The 16,014-nt window shown below is 41.0% G+C and overlaps 1 protein-coding gene across 1 annotated transcript in view; it reads right to left on the bottom strand.

The window, feature by feature from the left end:
• hfm1 (helicase for meiosis 1) overlaps positions 1-16,014 on the bottom strand; it is a 361,977-nt gene that overhangs the window by 56,356 nt on the left and 289,607 nt on the right. The window lies entirely within an intron of this gene.

The following is a 16,014-nucleotide window of genomic DNA, read 5'->3' as shown; positions in this document are numbered from 1 at the left end:
CACACAAGGCAACCTAGTAGCATACCTAGTTCCCGTCCAATAACTTTTAGTATAACAGCAAGATTTTCAGTTGCAGAAAGCATGAAACTTTACACAGACATACTACTACCGAATCTTTATTAAATATGGTCACCAGGGAACCTCAGGGTGCAAGTGGGTATTTAATAAAATCTTCATGATGATACCATGCACCCTAGGTTCCCAGGTAATAAAAACAGCCCCACATCATCACAGACTCTCCACCATACTTATCAGAAGGCAGGGGGTTCTTTTAGAGGCAGGGGGTTCCTACCTTGAGTGTTTGTTGCCAAAAAGCTTAATTTTCATTTTATATCATCATAGAACATGATTCAAGGCAAGTCCAAGTAGCATTTAGCAACTCCAGCTATTTACATTGGTAATTAAAAGACAAGAAAGGTTTTTTTTTTCTGGCATGAGTGAAAGGGGTTATGGGAAATTCACCTTTCAGTGAATTTAGCTCAATGAAAAGCTTAGACATGCATGTTCTGTGGAGCACATTATTTGTTTGAGGTGGCTACACACTACTGGAATAGCCCTTAAACTGTATAGAAAATGTTTTCTTTAAAACCCAAAATGTATTATGCCACTTAGAGGTTGTATCAGCGATTGCAGGCCCAAAGAAGGCCCAAACATAAATGATCACATTCATATAATCTTTCCTAACGATCTGCTAGCTGCCCGCCCCATAAGCAGGCCGTCAAAAAGTGTTGCCAACCACTCAAAGGCAAAATAAAGTGTTCCAACCAATAACCGACGAGATGTGCGTTCAGGAGAGTTTCAATTGCACGGGAGGGAGGGGGAGGGAGTAGCGAGCTAGCTCTCTGTTTTGTTTGAACGTCAACAGAAGTGACGTTACCCCGCCATCGCTGATACAATCTTTAAATGCACTGAGTTTACAACCCCAAACTGACTCCTTAGATGAACGAAAATATCCATGACCTAAAAAGATCTAGTAGAAAAGCTGAGAGAACATGGAGAAGAACCAAGTTACAGGTTCACCGTTCTATTCTATTCTAAAAGATAAAAAAGCTAATTATAATAGAGCTATTTGGAATGGGAGAAGGATCCACTTCTCTAAGGTAATTGCTGAAAATAGTGGAAACTCCAGGATGTTGTTCTCCACTATTGATAGGCTACTGCATCAAACACCTTTTGACACACTCAGTCAGGCATCCTCTCTAAGATGCAAAGAATTTGCAGGCATAATACATTACATTACATTACATTTGGCTGACGCTTTTTAGCCAAAGCGACTAATAAGGGACTGTTCGTTATTTATAAACGGGGTCACCGGAGGGATTTTGAGTGCTTCAATCAAAAGTTGCATGACCCTCCCCAGCCTGCAAGAAAATTTTCAACGACCCTCCAGCAGTCTTTTTAAAAAAGACATGACCCTCCCCGGCCAATTGTCGATATCTTCCGCCCACACTGTAAAGCGCTATGAAAAGACATCGACTTAAGCAATCTTTCTAAACTCACCCTCTGCTTTCTGATCTTACACATCACACTTCACCAAGATAGTAGATTTACTCACTAACATTGTTGTGGAAACACAATAAGCATGGTAACTAAATGCACACTTCCTGCAACTGCATACCTACTTGAAATAAGTTACTCCTCTAGTAAGTATTCACATGAAATAAAACAATAAAACATTGAGACCATTCAACAAAGCACACTGGGTAATAACAAATTCAACACATGAACTTGTTGCTATGGACTTGTCTCTAGGCCTTCTTCAGTCATTGTAAAGCTGCCGAAGCTGAACATTGTCCAAAACTCAATTTCTCAGACGAGCGTCAATTTGGGAGCTTGACTACACTCCTTCTTTCTCAAATGACTTGAAAATGCCGTTTGCACAATTTCACAAATAATCACAGGGACCGAAAAATACCTAACATGACAAATTTTTCCGGGTTTAGGCCTATCATTTGAACTTTTCCCCGCTGTCTTGCCGTTTTAATATTTTCCCGTAGAATCTCCCATATTACTGTAATACTCTCCTAACATTAGTCCTGCATTCTGGCCTGTGTGTTGTCCTGTTGTTACCCCTTGCCCTTCCAGAGAAACAGATGTATTCAAATCATCGTTTTGCTTGCTTAAATGCGAACTCAGAGTGATGTTAACCTACAGTAGGCCTATTTAAGTTAACAACGTGGTTGTCGTGAGAGCACGATTCATTGGCGCTTGCAGTGTTCGGCCGTATAGGCTATGTCTATGTGTGCACCTGCCAGGCTAAGAGCCAAAGAAATCCCCCTGTATATTCACTCCAAGTTGGCCTACCATAACTTACCAACTCTACACTGTAGACCATAAACTGGCTATTTACGTATATGACCAATGTATTTGTTCAACTGTATGAAGCAGAATTACGCACTACTTGGAACGCAACACATTTTTGTTGGCAGGAGAGAGAATGACAGCGATTAACAAATTGCACTTGTTGCTGGTTACCAATAAATAGGGCCTACTATATATTTTTTTGCAAACAACAAAAACAGAAAGGATGGAGACAGCAAAACTAGAGATGGGCAGGAACAAGGTAAATTGGTAGAAATGCTTGTCAAAACGTTAGGAGCTGGATGTGTGGATGAATGAAGCACAAGTATGCTTTATAAGCATGCACACTGTTTAAAGTTAGGCTAGGCTACACGGTAAACTAAGTAAACCAAAGTTAAATTTAGCTTTTTTAGGGCTGGATAAAGTTGACCAAATGGATATAGGCTGTTAGGCGTGAATAAAGTAGGCTACTTTGTTGCTCAAACCCTTCCAACGTGGGGACGGATGTTGACATTTTCCGTATTTTGCGTGAGAAACCCGGGAAATCTCCCTTATTTTCATTGTTCAATGTTGACAGAGCTATGGAACGAATATGGCGACAGAAATCAACAATCAAACAAGCCACTTTGATTTTTTGCTGTTTTCATTAATACAAAAGATGGGTGACCCCCCCTCCTAGACAAAAAAAAGTTAGGTGACCCTCCCCTCAACAAAGAATAAAAAGACATGACCCTCCCCTATTTTCCTCCGGTGGCCCCGTTTATAAATAACGAACGGTCCCTAAACAAGGAAAGTTGCGAATTTACCATGGGCGCAGCAACACAATGTTATCACGCAGCACCTGAAAATAGTTCCTGTAGACTGTTACTCCTAGCAACAAGTTTGAGCTACAGCAGATTATTACGCAGGAATGAGTATAGTTCCATGTCAAATCAGCCTAGAAAATCGCCACGTTTTATTTTTCATTAGTCTTATTACACTTTCTAACTTAAGAGACCCGTTTTAAATAGGAAAATTACCGGAAATCGTAGTCACTTTTTTAAAAGCTTAAAAGCGTGATGCTAGCAGGCAAGATCCTAATGGTCTAATCTAATTCAATGATCTATGCTAGGCTGGAGCTAAAAATGGTATTGCCAGACTCACAGAACAGCTGGATGAACTGGAGAAAGGTAAAAATCAATTAAACCAACTCGAGGGGAGTAATTCCCCAAATGGTGGAATATCCCTTTAAAAAGTCAAATCTTGACCATACTATCCTGAGTAACTACAGGCCTATATCAAACTTACCTTTCTGAGCCTAGTACTTGAAAAAGTTCTAGCTATACCTTCCTCAACGAAAACAGTATCCTTGAAAAAATCCAATCAGGGTTTAGATCAAATCACAGCATAGAAATGGCCCTACTAAAAATAGTCAATGATCTTAGACTGGCTACTGACTCAAACAAAGTCTCAATCCTTATTCTTCTACATTTGAGTGCGGCATTCAACACCATTGATCATAGCATCCTAATTCACCGCTTTGCGGAGTGGGTGGGTCTCTCTGATAATGCTCTAAACTGGTTTCAAACCTACATTACTGGCAGAGATTTTTATATCAGTCTAGGAGATCATGTATCTGAAAAACATGACTTGCCTTTCGGTGTGGCCCTGGGGAGCTGCCTTATAATCACACATAAAAACACATACTAAGGAAAACCGCTTAGAGTCCACATCAACAGGGCCTAAGCATTTGTTAGATATGTATATGTGCAGCGAGATGCTAGAAATCCTGAGCCTGAACTTTTTTCCCTGGGAGGTAAGCGGGCCTTTAAACCAAGATATATACCCTGATCAACATAATTGTCAAGCGGGATCCAGGGGTGTGCTCCCCTGGAAGAAGATTTTGATAAATAGTCCCTTAGATGATAGATTCTGGTGACTTTTGTGGATATAAAAGGACATCATTCAGACATGAGATAAACAAACCCAATACAAGCCTATATTACAGTAGTAGCTTTGTGTAGAGCACCAGAGCTCCTGGGACCCTGGGCCTGGTAAGCCTGTTCATTAATCCATCCCTGCTTTTAACTGGTCATTTACCCGCATACTTATTGCTTGTATAGCATTGTAGGCTGCTACTTTTTATCTATGGTTGCTGGTTATCAGCACACAATAAACTGATTTAAGCTAATTCATTTACTCAAGACTTCAAGGCCATCATGGATATAAAACGTTTTTGAAAACAACGAAAGGATGAAGGGAGCAACGGATGGAGGCAGCAAAGCTAGGAGTTATTACAGATGGGCAAGGTAGGCAAAATTGTGGTGCTCGTCAAAACATTAGCATTACAGCTGGAATAATGGTTATAGGCTGATGTTAAAGCTAACACAATGTTTAAAGCCATAAACAACCATAAATTGGGACAAAACTAAAGGCAACTTTAGCCTTTATAGGGCTGTATAAAGTTGTCCAAATTATTAGGTCGTTATTAGGCGTTGTTGTAAAGATATTGCATGTGGATGTTGTATATAGGCTACTTTTTAATAATAATAATAATAATAATAATAATAATAATAATAAGCTTTATTTGTATAGCACCTTTCATACACAGAATGCAGCTCAAAGTGCTTTACTTTTGAAGCATGTAACACAATAATAGTCAGTCAGTCATTATCAATCACTTTTCGTCATTGCTGGGGCCGTTTATGATCCACTCAGCAACATATCAAAAATATAGAAAATAACATGTCATAAGACTGGCAGCCTTAACCCTTTACCCCCCACAAGCACACCTGTGCACAACTGTGGCAAGGAAAAACTCCCATATTCCAGGATCTGCTTCTGGCTGGCTGCGCCCTCCAATAGCAGCAGATGTAGAATAATTTGAAAAAGTAGTCTACAGGATAAGATGAGTTAACTAAAAGCTTTCCTGTACAGGTATGTTTTCAGATCTTTTTAAAAAATATTTACTGAACTCGCCTGCTTGATGTACAGAGGCAGGGTGTTCCATAGTTTGGGGGCATAATGGATAAAAGCAGCTTCTCCACTTTGTTTGTGGAGCACTTTGGGTACGATTAAAAGATTAGAATTGGATGATCTAAGTTTCCTTTGTGGTTGATAAGATATTAAAAGCTCAGAGATATATGAAGGTGCTATGCCATTCAGAGCTTTGTAAATAATTAACATAACCTTAAAATCAATTCTATAGGAAATAGGGAGCCAGTACAGTTCAGCCAACACAGGGGTGATGTGTTCTCTCTTCTTAGTCTTAGTTAAAAGTCTAGCCGCAGAGTACTGTATGAGTGCCAATTTCTTTAGATGCTTTTTGGGAAGACCAGTGAAAAGTGCATTGCAGTAGTCTAACCTGCTAGTGATAAAGGCGTGAATTAGTTTTTCTGCATCTTGTTGAGTTAAAAAGGGCCACACTTTGGCAATGTTTCTCAGGTGGAAATAAGCTGCCTGAGTAACTTTACTGATATGGGGCTTAAAACTTAACTCTGCATCTAAGATGACACCGAGGCTTGTTACTTTTGGTTTGACCTGGTGCGCCAAGTTCCCCAGATTACTAAGAACAATATCTCGCTTTAGTTTTGGTCCAACCAAAAGTACCTCTGTTTTGTCATCATTTAGTTTCAAAAATGTTTTGCTCATCCACTGATTAATGGAGGTTAGGCATGCAGTGAGGGAGCAAAGGCCATCTGGGTTAGTTGGCTCCACAGAAATATACAATTGGGTATCATCTGCGTAGCTGTGGAAGTTTACATTATGCTGACTTATGACGTTTCCCAACAAAAGCATATATAGGGAAAATAGCAGGGGACCAAGGCAGCTCCCCTGGGCCACACCAAAAGGCAAGTCATGTTTTTCAGATACATGATCTCCTAGACTGATATAAAAATCTCTGCCAGTAATGTAGGTTTGAAACCAGTTTAGAGCATTATCAGAGAGACCCAACCACTCCGCAAGGCGGTGAATTAGGATGCTATGATCAATGGTGTCAAATGCCGCACTCAAATCCAGAAGAATAAGGATTGAGACTTTGTTTGAGTCAGTAGCCAGTCTGAGATCATTGACCATTTTTACTAGAGCCGTTTCTGTGCTGTGATTTGATCTAAAACCTGATTGGAATTTTTCAAGGATACTGTTTTCGTTGAGGAAGGTATTTAACTGATTACAAACGACTTTTTCAAGTACTTTGCTCAGGAACGGTAGATTTGATATAGGCCTGTAGTTGCTCAAATTGGTATGGTCAAGATTTGACTTTTTAAGTAAAGGTTTCACAACAGCGGTTTTAAAAGCAGTTGAAAATATACCTGTTTCTAATGAGGTATTTATTGCCTTGAGAATAAAGGGAGCTAAGCCATCATATACTTTTTTGAGGAATCTAGTAGGGATTAGATCCAAAACACATGTTGAGGAGCCGGTTTGAGTTATAATTTTACTAAGCTCAGATTGAGTAATAGTGCTAAAGAACCTTAATTTTGGGGGGCTGTTTTTGGGTGTACTATCAAACATATTACTTGTGTTACCAATAGCCTACCTTATAGAAATGACTTTGTTTTTGAAGAAGTCTGCAAATTCTTCGCATCTTAGAGAGGATGCCTGACTGAGTGTATCAAAAGGTGTTTGATGCAATAGCCTATCAATGGTAGAGAACAACACCCTAGAGTTTCCACTGTTTTCAGCAATTACCGGTGAACCTGTAACTTAGTTTTTCTCCATGTTCTCTCAGCTTTTCTACATGATCTTTTTAGATCATGGATATTTTCGTTCATCCAAGGTGTCAGTTTGCTACAGGGCCTTTTTTTAGTCTTTAAGGGTGCCACTCTGTCAAGCAGAGCGCCTAATTCACGATTGAGAGCCTCTACCATTTGATCAATGGGATGATGTAAAATATCTAAATTTATGGAGTCTATAAGAGCTGATCAATTAGGTGACCAATGCACAAACTAAACCGGGAAACGGACAAATTTTATCAATGCTTTGAATGTTTCAGTGCGTGCACAGGGGTGTCTATAGATGGGTGTGCATAGCATTCATTCATTCCTGCAGGCCCACTGTGGCCATGCATGCACCCTTAAAATAGCATCTGAATAACGCGCCACTGACTTTAGACTAGGTTTTTCCTGGTCTGTGGCGGAATTGTTTTCTGAATCTGCAAAATAGCACCAGGGATAGTTTACGTCGAGCATAGTTCGAATTACAGGGGGTACTATACCCCCCCAATGAAGACCCAGTACCCCCCAAAGAGACAGAAATATCAGTTTTGGGGAGGTCAGATAAGTTTTCTGATATTGTGAAAAAATATCATTACATTTGGCTACAATACAAGCCAACTCCTATTTTTACTAGGAAAAATTTAATGTAAAGCGATTTCAGACACCCCTATAATGGACCGTACCATTTATAACCACCGTGGCGCTAGAAGCAACGGAGATAGACTTCTTTTACTGTCTATGGATAGAGAACGACTTCAACTTCTCAACCAAGTGTCAACTTTGAATGACAAAAATGCTAGTTAGATTCCTCCAGTAGCCTAGCCTAAATTCGGTTTGCTGCTGACGTGCATGGGTAAATGTAAGTTGCTAGCAGACATCTAGGTTGTTGAAAATGTGCTATTTTACAACCTTCATGTATTAACGTGTTTTGTTCTTTCATAGCTCATGTCACGTCTTCATACATTTAATTACCGGCTGCTTACCTGCTACTTAGGCCTACCCACTGAGGCTAGTAAAGTGGACCTTGGTTAGTTACCAAGGTTAGTTAGCAAGAAGCAAAAATTATTATTTTACATTGTAGTGATGTAAAATCGATTGTCATTTCCAAGGAGATGAACTCCAGTCCATAGCCTAGGTGTCCATTCTCATTTTATCTTGAATAAATTATTGTGCCCTTTTGAAATTAGTTTGGCACAGATCCTGTGTTGTTTTTATATTATGCACAAGAGGGTCTGATGTAGCTAAGCCTACATAACATCAGTGAAACCTGTGGAAACATAAAAAGAGCCAAGTAGCCTAGGCTAAATAGCAGGCCTACATGCTAGTATTTGAATTTGTTTTTAATTGGTTAGTATTGTTTTTACATTCTGGTTATCAGATTCTTGTAGGTTACCACTCTGTAGTTCGTCTGTGGTAGGCTAGTATGTTTTTTTTCATAGTATGCTCCTTAATCACATTAAAGATTGCTCAGGTTTCACATATCTCTAGACAATTGTGTTGATTTGACACTGACTACCATAGATTAGATTACCTAATTTAAGGACCTGCGTCTGTGGAGCGAAAATTCTGCTGTGCGTTCAAAACAAAATAGGAATGATACAAGCGCCAGTGTATGAAGTCAATTGCGCTACGTGCTACATAGAGCCCTGTTTGTGTAGGCTACACGGGTTAAAAATGTATAGGCACACAGTTTAATTTCCCTATTTTGACAATCGGCTAGCCTATACTAACAAACACATTTAATTTGAAAAAGCAACCTGGTCAGTCGCTAACAAGTGCCACTAGGCTAAAGCTCTATTAACACATCCAAAAGGGCACTGCACTTTTGCCTATTTAGGCAATTTGTTTGTTTTTGTTCTCTCTTGGGTCGTATTGACTTTTCCATGCTGGCTATAACAAGCTACGGCACAACTAAGGCTAAGCGATGTTGGCAGCAAGGGCTATGTGAGAACTGAGGAGTCTGTTTTACTATTAACACCATAAAGTTATCATATCCTACTAAACCCCACAATTATCCTGAAAATGACTCCTGTGTTCTTATGCCTTGGCGCACAATGCAACGAAGTCTGCTGTAGCTTACCATGGACAGCGCCAGTTTGACAAACAGTGCGCTGATTTTGGCAGAACCTTCCAGGCCTAAAGTAGGCCCTATTTATATAATAATAGTAATGGCCTACCCATAACGGTTACCCATTTCATTCATTTAAACCCCATACAGATGATAAAGAGAAAGAAAGGCAAAGAAAACAAGCGGGACACCAACGACGATAAGAATGTAAATTAATGATTCATGTAGTGTGTAATTTTCAGGCACTCGATTGTCACAATCAAACATATACATAAATACATCATCAATGTGATGATAAACAACAACTAATTGTGGGAACCGTCTTATTAGGTCAACAAGTTAGCAACACTGGCAACAATAGCAACACACTGGCAACTCAGCCCTCTCCATGTCGTTGCAGACCATGAACGGCAGAACAGCCTCAGGGGTGGTAAATTGTAATTCCAAGTCGTTGCACATAGCACAAAATGAAATAAATTCATCCAAAACCATCTCAGATGGTGACATGTCTCCAGCATAAAAGTTGGCTAGGTTGAGGATATGGTCTGATGCCTCATCTGTGTAAGTTTTGGGGATTCAGGGCAGAGAACAGTTTTACCAGTTTGCGAAAATCCTCGAAACGCCTTAAAAATTGTTGGAGGAGAATGTCCAATACACCCTGAATTGCACTTTGGGCTCCTCTATCAACTCATCCTCTGCCATTTAATCATGGAAGCGCTTTCGTTTCAGAGTTCTCCCCCCTGCAAAGTCAGTGTCAGATCCGCATCTCTTTGCCATATCTTGCCCCGTTTTGACCAAGTCCTCGAAAGACTGATCGGTGCGCATTTCCCTCTGCTGCGCTACACAGGAGTCAATTGGACAGCGGTGCAGATATTCGGAGAAGCTCCTCCGATGTCCACTTAATTTGTTTCTTGTTTTAATTTTGGAAATTGCCTGCCTGTCGTAGGCTACTCGTTCATGACTAAAACTGACAGCTGTTGACAGTTGGCCTTTGCTAATTTGGCAACCCAAATAGGAGGACGCGCCAGCCCATTATTAATACGCTATTCTAGAATTAATCGTGCCCAGTAACTCTTTTTTTCACAGGTTTTACGGGGTTTTAGTAATGTTGTCAAATAAGCCATTACTTTAATTCATCGTGTTTCCTTACTCTCTGACAACATATGGTGACAATTTTTGGAATGGTTACAATTTATTTTCCATTATTTCCTACATACTGGTCCTTTAATTTGAATCCGAACGAGTCCAATTTCTGAAGACCATCCGCTTCAGACACTGTTTCTGGAGACTCCTACCCTCTCCAAGGCTGCAAGATAGCAGGTAGACTAGAATCACTGCTTCAGTGGCCTGGTTCCTGGATGCCAACCTGGTGTCTAGGGTTGGGTATCGTTTGGGTTTTATCCGATACTGGTGCTAAATCGATACTTTTAAAATGTTGCTGGTGCCGAAACGGTGCCTGAACCGGTACTTTGTTTTTATTGATGACAAATTTGAACATGAAATTAAACTGTTATATTCAATTTACTATCAATATCTCATTGCTCCTACGCATAATACATTTACATGTTAAAACAGCTTGCCATGGATGCACACACAATGGTAAGCTCTGCTTTCAAGTTTACCCAGTGTAGGTGGTTTGCCATAAGGTATGCTATAACCGCTTGCCATAGAACTGCCAGGTCATGGACAACGGCATTTGCAAGCAAGCTAATCTAACAGGTACTCTACTTTTCAGTTAATTCAGTATGTTCCCAAATGCTTCAAGAAATGTCATGTCTTCCCCCATAACACGCAATAGTTTTGAACATATTAGGCTACATTATGTCGGTGTTGAAGTGTTGATTCCCAGTGCTAGTAGTAGCCATTTTAACAGCAACTATGGCTATAACACCAGTCAGCTGAGTTTAATTAGCGATAATGTACGGAGATGGTTCCGTAGCCTCTTTGACAGCTCAGTGACATCAGGTATGTAACCTGTTTATGTTTTTGCCAGCTAACTTTTAACATGATCTTCATATTCATTGTGATGCTATATGGGCCTCATGCACATGAAAGATTAATATCATGCCATTGTGTTGTTTAGAACACACTGTGAAATAGTGAAATGTAAGTTTTCACCTTACAACTTTGCTGATAACAGTTCAAATAAATGCCAGTTAGCGCATTAGCAAGGATATTGTGTAACGTATACTGTTGATGTTGTTTCATAGCCTTTTGCTTGTGTGTAGTTAGGCCCACTGCTAGATTTTGACAGGAGCTCGTGAAATCTTTAAAGTAAGCTACTTGGGCTCACGCAAGCTGTCAAACACTGTCCACTCGCCTATGTGGTGCACCCCTCTGGTTTATACATCCAGTGTTTATGTTATCTAACTGTATCTGGATGTGCTGCTATCAAAGCAAGACGTTAGAGATGGCGCATGACATGCAGTGATGCCTCGTATAAAAAATAAAAAAAGACGATTTAAGCACCGAACGAAATGACACACCGAAATCCACGTTGTTATTCGATGCAGTTACTCCCGTTTGCGCCGGCACCGGTGCCATATTAGAACCGTGTTTCGGTGCCCAACCCTACTGCTGTCTGACAGACTTTTTAGGGTCAGTACAGTTCCCTCCAGTTGCATGCTGGCATGTTCCTCCTCTAGAATCTTAAATCACGGGAGGCTGGAGGTCAGAAAGCAGTACAGCAATTCAAGTGTGCCAAAAAAAAGTTTTGCGCTGCACAACGAGCATGCTGCATCTAGAAGGATGAGATTTAAAGCTGCAGTTGGCAATATTTTTTTTGGATCATATTCACTGAAACCAACACTATGCTCCGACAGAACAACATAAATCAGCTGGTTTTAGAAAAAAAACTGCACTTCTACCTCTACCTAGAGCCTGTTATTTGTTTTGCAAAAATCCACAGCTCCCGGTTCTTCTGGTCCAATCAGAGCAGGGCTGTGTGAGATCTGACTGTCAATCAGTCTGGTGCGCACTGACGAGCACAAACTTGATGAAAGGGTGCTCTTTGGCAGTGGGGGAGAGGCATGAGAGTGGCAAACATTCAAAATTCAAGTCCCCTCAATCTGTCAGACTTGCCAACTGCAGCTTTAAGCTGTGCGCACAGCAATGAACTTAGAAAGCTTTCTGAGGGCACTGCTGTTTCACTCTTGTCTGCAAGCCAGATAAGTGGCCAGACATGGTTCTTGCCCCATCATATGCCTGGCCACGGATCAGTGCTACATCCAGACCTAATGCGTTAAGAGCAGTGACAAGCATATTGTAAAATGTCTCTGTGTTACTCTTCGAATTGGATAAAACAGACATGTCCAAGTCAAGGATCCGGCCCGCGAATGAATTATCTACGGCCCCCGGGATGATATTTGATTAGTATTAGAACCGGCCCGCAGGCCACAGCCGCCGGCTGCTGTTTTGCACACACCAATACTCCATTTCCCACAATGCAACGGTAGCCCACAAACTCACTGCGGCGCCACAAGTGGGCCTCGGCTTCATTATTCATCAGTATTCAGTCAGGGCAGATGTCAACTTTCAGCTACCCCCCTCCCCAGTGTTGTGCCTGAACACGTTCATTGAACTCAGCGAACGTGAACTGAACGTAGGCTACTGTATTAGCCTACTACTGCCTGATGAACGTTACGAACTCGTTCATTCTGGTGTCTGTAAACGGCACGCTCTTTCAGTTTAACTTCGTTGAATAGGGTGTCAGATTACAGAGCCTTCCACGCAAAAACCCGGCTAAACACACCGTAAAAATGCCTTAATACGGCAGCATGCAGGTCACCATTTGTCAAACTATGGGCCGCGGTCCGCAATGTGGACAATGGTCTGCAGCAGGCGCGCCTGCAGGTGTACGTCCGTACGCACTGTGCGTACCATCACTCAACAACGAGAGAAAATTTATCTTGTGTGTGTGTGTATATTCACACCATATTGGCCTACCATACCTTTCCAACTATGCACAGTATCCCATTAGTTGCATGCCATCAGGCTATTTACAATTTTCTATTAAATAAAGTTAGTGAACACTTATCAAAATTAACGCGCACACATGTTTGAGCAGGAGAGAATATGCACGCAGGCACGCATAGGCTACTTGTTTTCTTTTACTCGGCTTTCTATATGGTTATCAGCACACAATGTTGAGCTAATTCACTAACTCAATACTCATCATGGATATCACAAGTTTAAACAACGAAAACAGAAAGGATGGAGGCAACAAAGCTAAAGGGGGGGGGGGGGGGGGGGGGTGATGGGTGTGCGTACCATAGCATTAATTCCTGCAGGCACCCCTGGTCTGCAGAGTGAAATTATTCCCCGGGCCATCGTCTGATAATTTGCTGCTCAATTGATCAAGGCGGACAGAAAAAGAAAACAAACATTTCTGCAATTAGTAGGAAATACTTGTTTGCTGTTATTAAGCATAGAGGCATAGAATTAAGTCGTGGTATGGGCGTTTATTCAATGCATGCGTGTGCACGTTGGTAGCAAAGCTAAGCTTCAACCTATTTGAAGGCTATTTAATTATGAAACGACATTTAATAGAACGACGTGGATTTATGCAACTTCCATAAAAAACAGAGCACAGCGCTATGAGTCCCATGCGTTTTTCCACCAGCGGAGCTAGTTGGCTAGTTCAAACTTTTGCCAACTTAAAAAAGCTTATCTCGTGTCACACTGTTCGCCAACAGCAACATCCATCTTCTTTGTTTTCAAGTAGCAGGAAATTCAAGCCAAACCGTTGTAACTCTGCCATCAATCATTATGTTAAGCCCGCCTAACGACTCTATACACGATTTGATTGGCCTGATAGAAGTTTAATTTTTCAAGCTCACAAGCCAACGGAGAGTTGCTAGACTAGCCCTGAGAAGAACACGTCAGGTTCATTAAAAAGCATTTTCTATGTGTCACGAAAGGTTTCAGAGGGTGGGTTACAGTTAACACAATATACCCAAATTTCAATAGGCACAGAATGGACTTTGTATATGTTTTAGGAATCATTAGCCTACATGCTTTAGGCTACTTCAGGACATGGCCACCGTCACCAGTATTGCCACGGCAATACTACTTTTCAAAGTAGGCTAGTATTGCCTGGCAATACTAGTTTTCATACATGAGGTTACACTAACAAACAACGTCACAAAACTTATGCTGCGCTGCGCTTATCATCGAAGTGTTTTTTTTCCCATGCATTTATTCTACTGTCAGTGACTGCCGTGAGGTAAGTGGGTTCTGTGTTGCGTTCATTTCAGTGACTGACGCGAGAGAAGCGGGGTCTGTGTTGTGTTGCGTTAATTTATTTTCATTGGGCGTGCCCTGTCCACATCTCTTCAGCACAGTAGCAGCAATATGGCAACTCTTCGTTAAACTTTTAAGTGGTGTTCAATGGTGTTGCTAAGTAAGCCGAGTGAATTAGTTATTGGATGATATTAAAAAGAATCAGAATTATTTGTGGTTGACCTGGAAATTTAAACTTGGTGATCAAAAAGTTTTGGATTTCATGTTGACGGCGACTTCAGAGCATTGTTACGTTGTGTCAGTGTAAAGTTAGCTAGCCTAGTCTAACCAAATATTTGTCTTACTGCCATACAAATCTAAACCACAGTAGGCTCACGTTAATCTAATGGGCTTTGAGACATCTGTTTTGTCTTGTGACAAAGTCTCCTGGTTCAGTTGTTTCCAGTTTCATAGAAACGAGGGTGTTATATTTGCAGTAGCCTAACTACAAAATCCAACCTAATAACATTAGGCCTACCAAGGCACTGCGTTGATGTTTCTCCATTTCTTGTTCTCTTCACCTATCAGGCAGCCAGTGACATTGGAAGTGGGGGTGCAGCCACCCCCGAAGCGCACTAAGACATTTTCCATGTAGACATACCCATGGTTACACTAGGCAGGCAACTGTGCTCTGTTCCCAGAGCATGCTTTCTCTGTCTATGATCTGCAGGCTTATAGGACCTCCTCGACGAGGAGATTGCTAGTCCGCGGATAATGTGCTGCAATTGAATGGTAGCTTATGGAACTGCGGACCGAAATAAAAATAAACTAAACATATTCCTGATTAGAGAATATTTCTTAATTTACTGTTATCAAATAAAGAGACATGCAATTAGGGGGTAGTGGTGTCAGCGCTCATCCAATCTGCGCGTCTGCTGCGCAAGTAAAAGTGAACCACTGGAGATTGCGTGTGCAACAAACAACGTTATTTAAAACAATGAAGCGGGTTCTTGAAGACACGGTTTTGATTTGCCTAGGGGAGGTGTGGGCTGAAGCCAACCTGTTTGAGGGAGAGCGGTGCAAGGAGAGAATGTGTGTTCTATCCTGCGCATATCTCTACAATGAAATAATGTGTCTAGGCTAATGTATATTTTCAATAAGCAATCACTGCATGCCTATGGAAACAATAAGTCAATATATTAGAGATATCAAGAGTAACGCAGGAATGGACGTTACAGTTATTCAGTAACTGTAACGAATTACTGAAATTTGAATTGTACTTTGTAACGCGTTACCCCCAACACACAATAACGTAGACAGCTAATTAAGATATTTTTTCGTTTTGTGGAGCGGCACCGGTAGGCTATCAAAAGCAGATTTCGATTTTCGTCAACCACTGTGTGGTAGCCTAAATCAAGGTCATTTTTAATTATGCATGATTTATTTTGTTATTGAATTCTCGTAGGCTGGGATTCCTCTCGGCAACAATTATGTTTAAAGGTAGCCTCCTACTTTTTCAGAAGGGGCGGCAGGCAGGCTACTGACAAAGTGACGTAGAGTGGCAGAGCGACGCACAGTGGCTGAAAGTGGTACTAAAGTTTCACACAGATGCGCAACAGAAGTGGCCATTTCAAAGTAATGCCCACTGTACAGTATGTGCAGCTAAATTCTGGAGTACTCCATGTACCTTTGCCAGATTTGATATCCAATGAGACATCTGCCACAATC

This window comes from Alosa sapidissima, chromosome 1, assembly GCF_018492685.1.
Source record: "Alosa sapidissima isolate fAloSap1 chromosome 1, fAloSap1.pri, whole genome shotgun sequence".
In the NCBI taxonomy this organism is placed as follows: domain Eukaryota; kingdom Metazoa; phylum Chordata; class Actinopteri; order Clupeiformes; family Clupeidae; genus Alosa; species Alosa sapidissima.
Note: the sequence above shows the minus strand (reverse complement) of the source record. Positions and strands in the feature narration are given on the sequence as shown.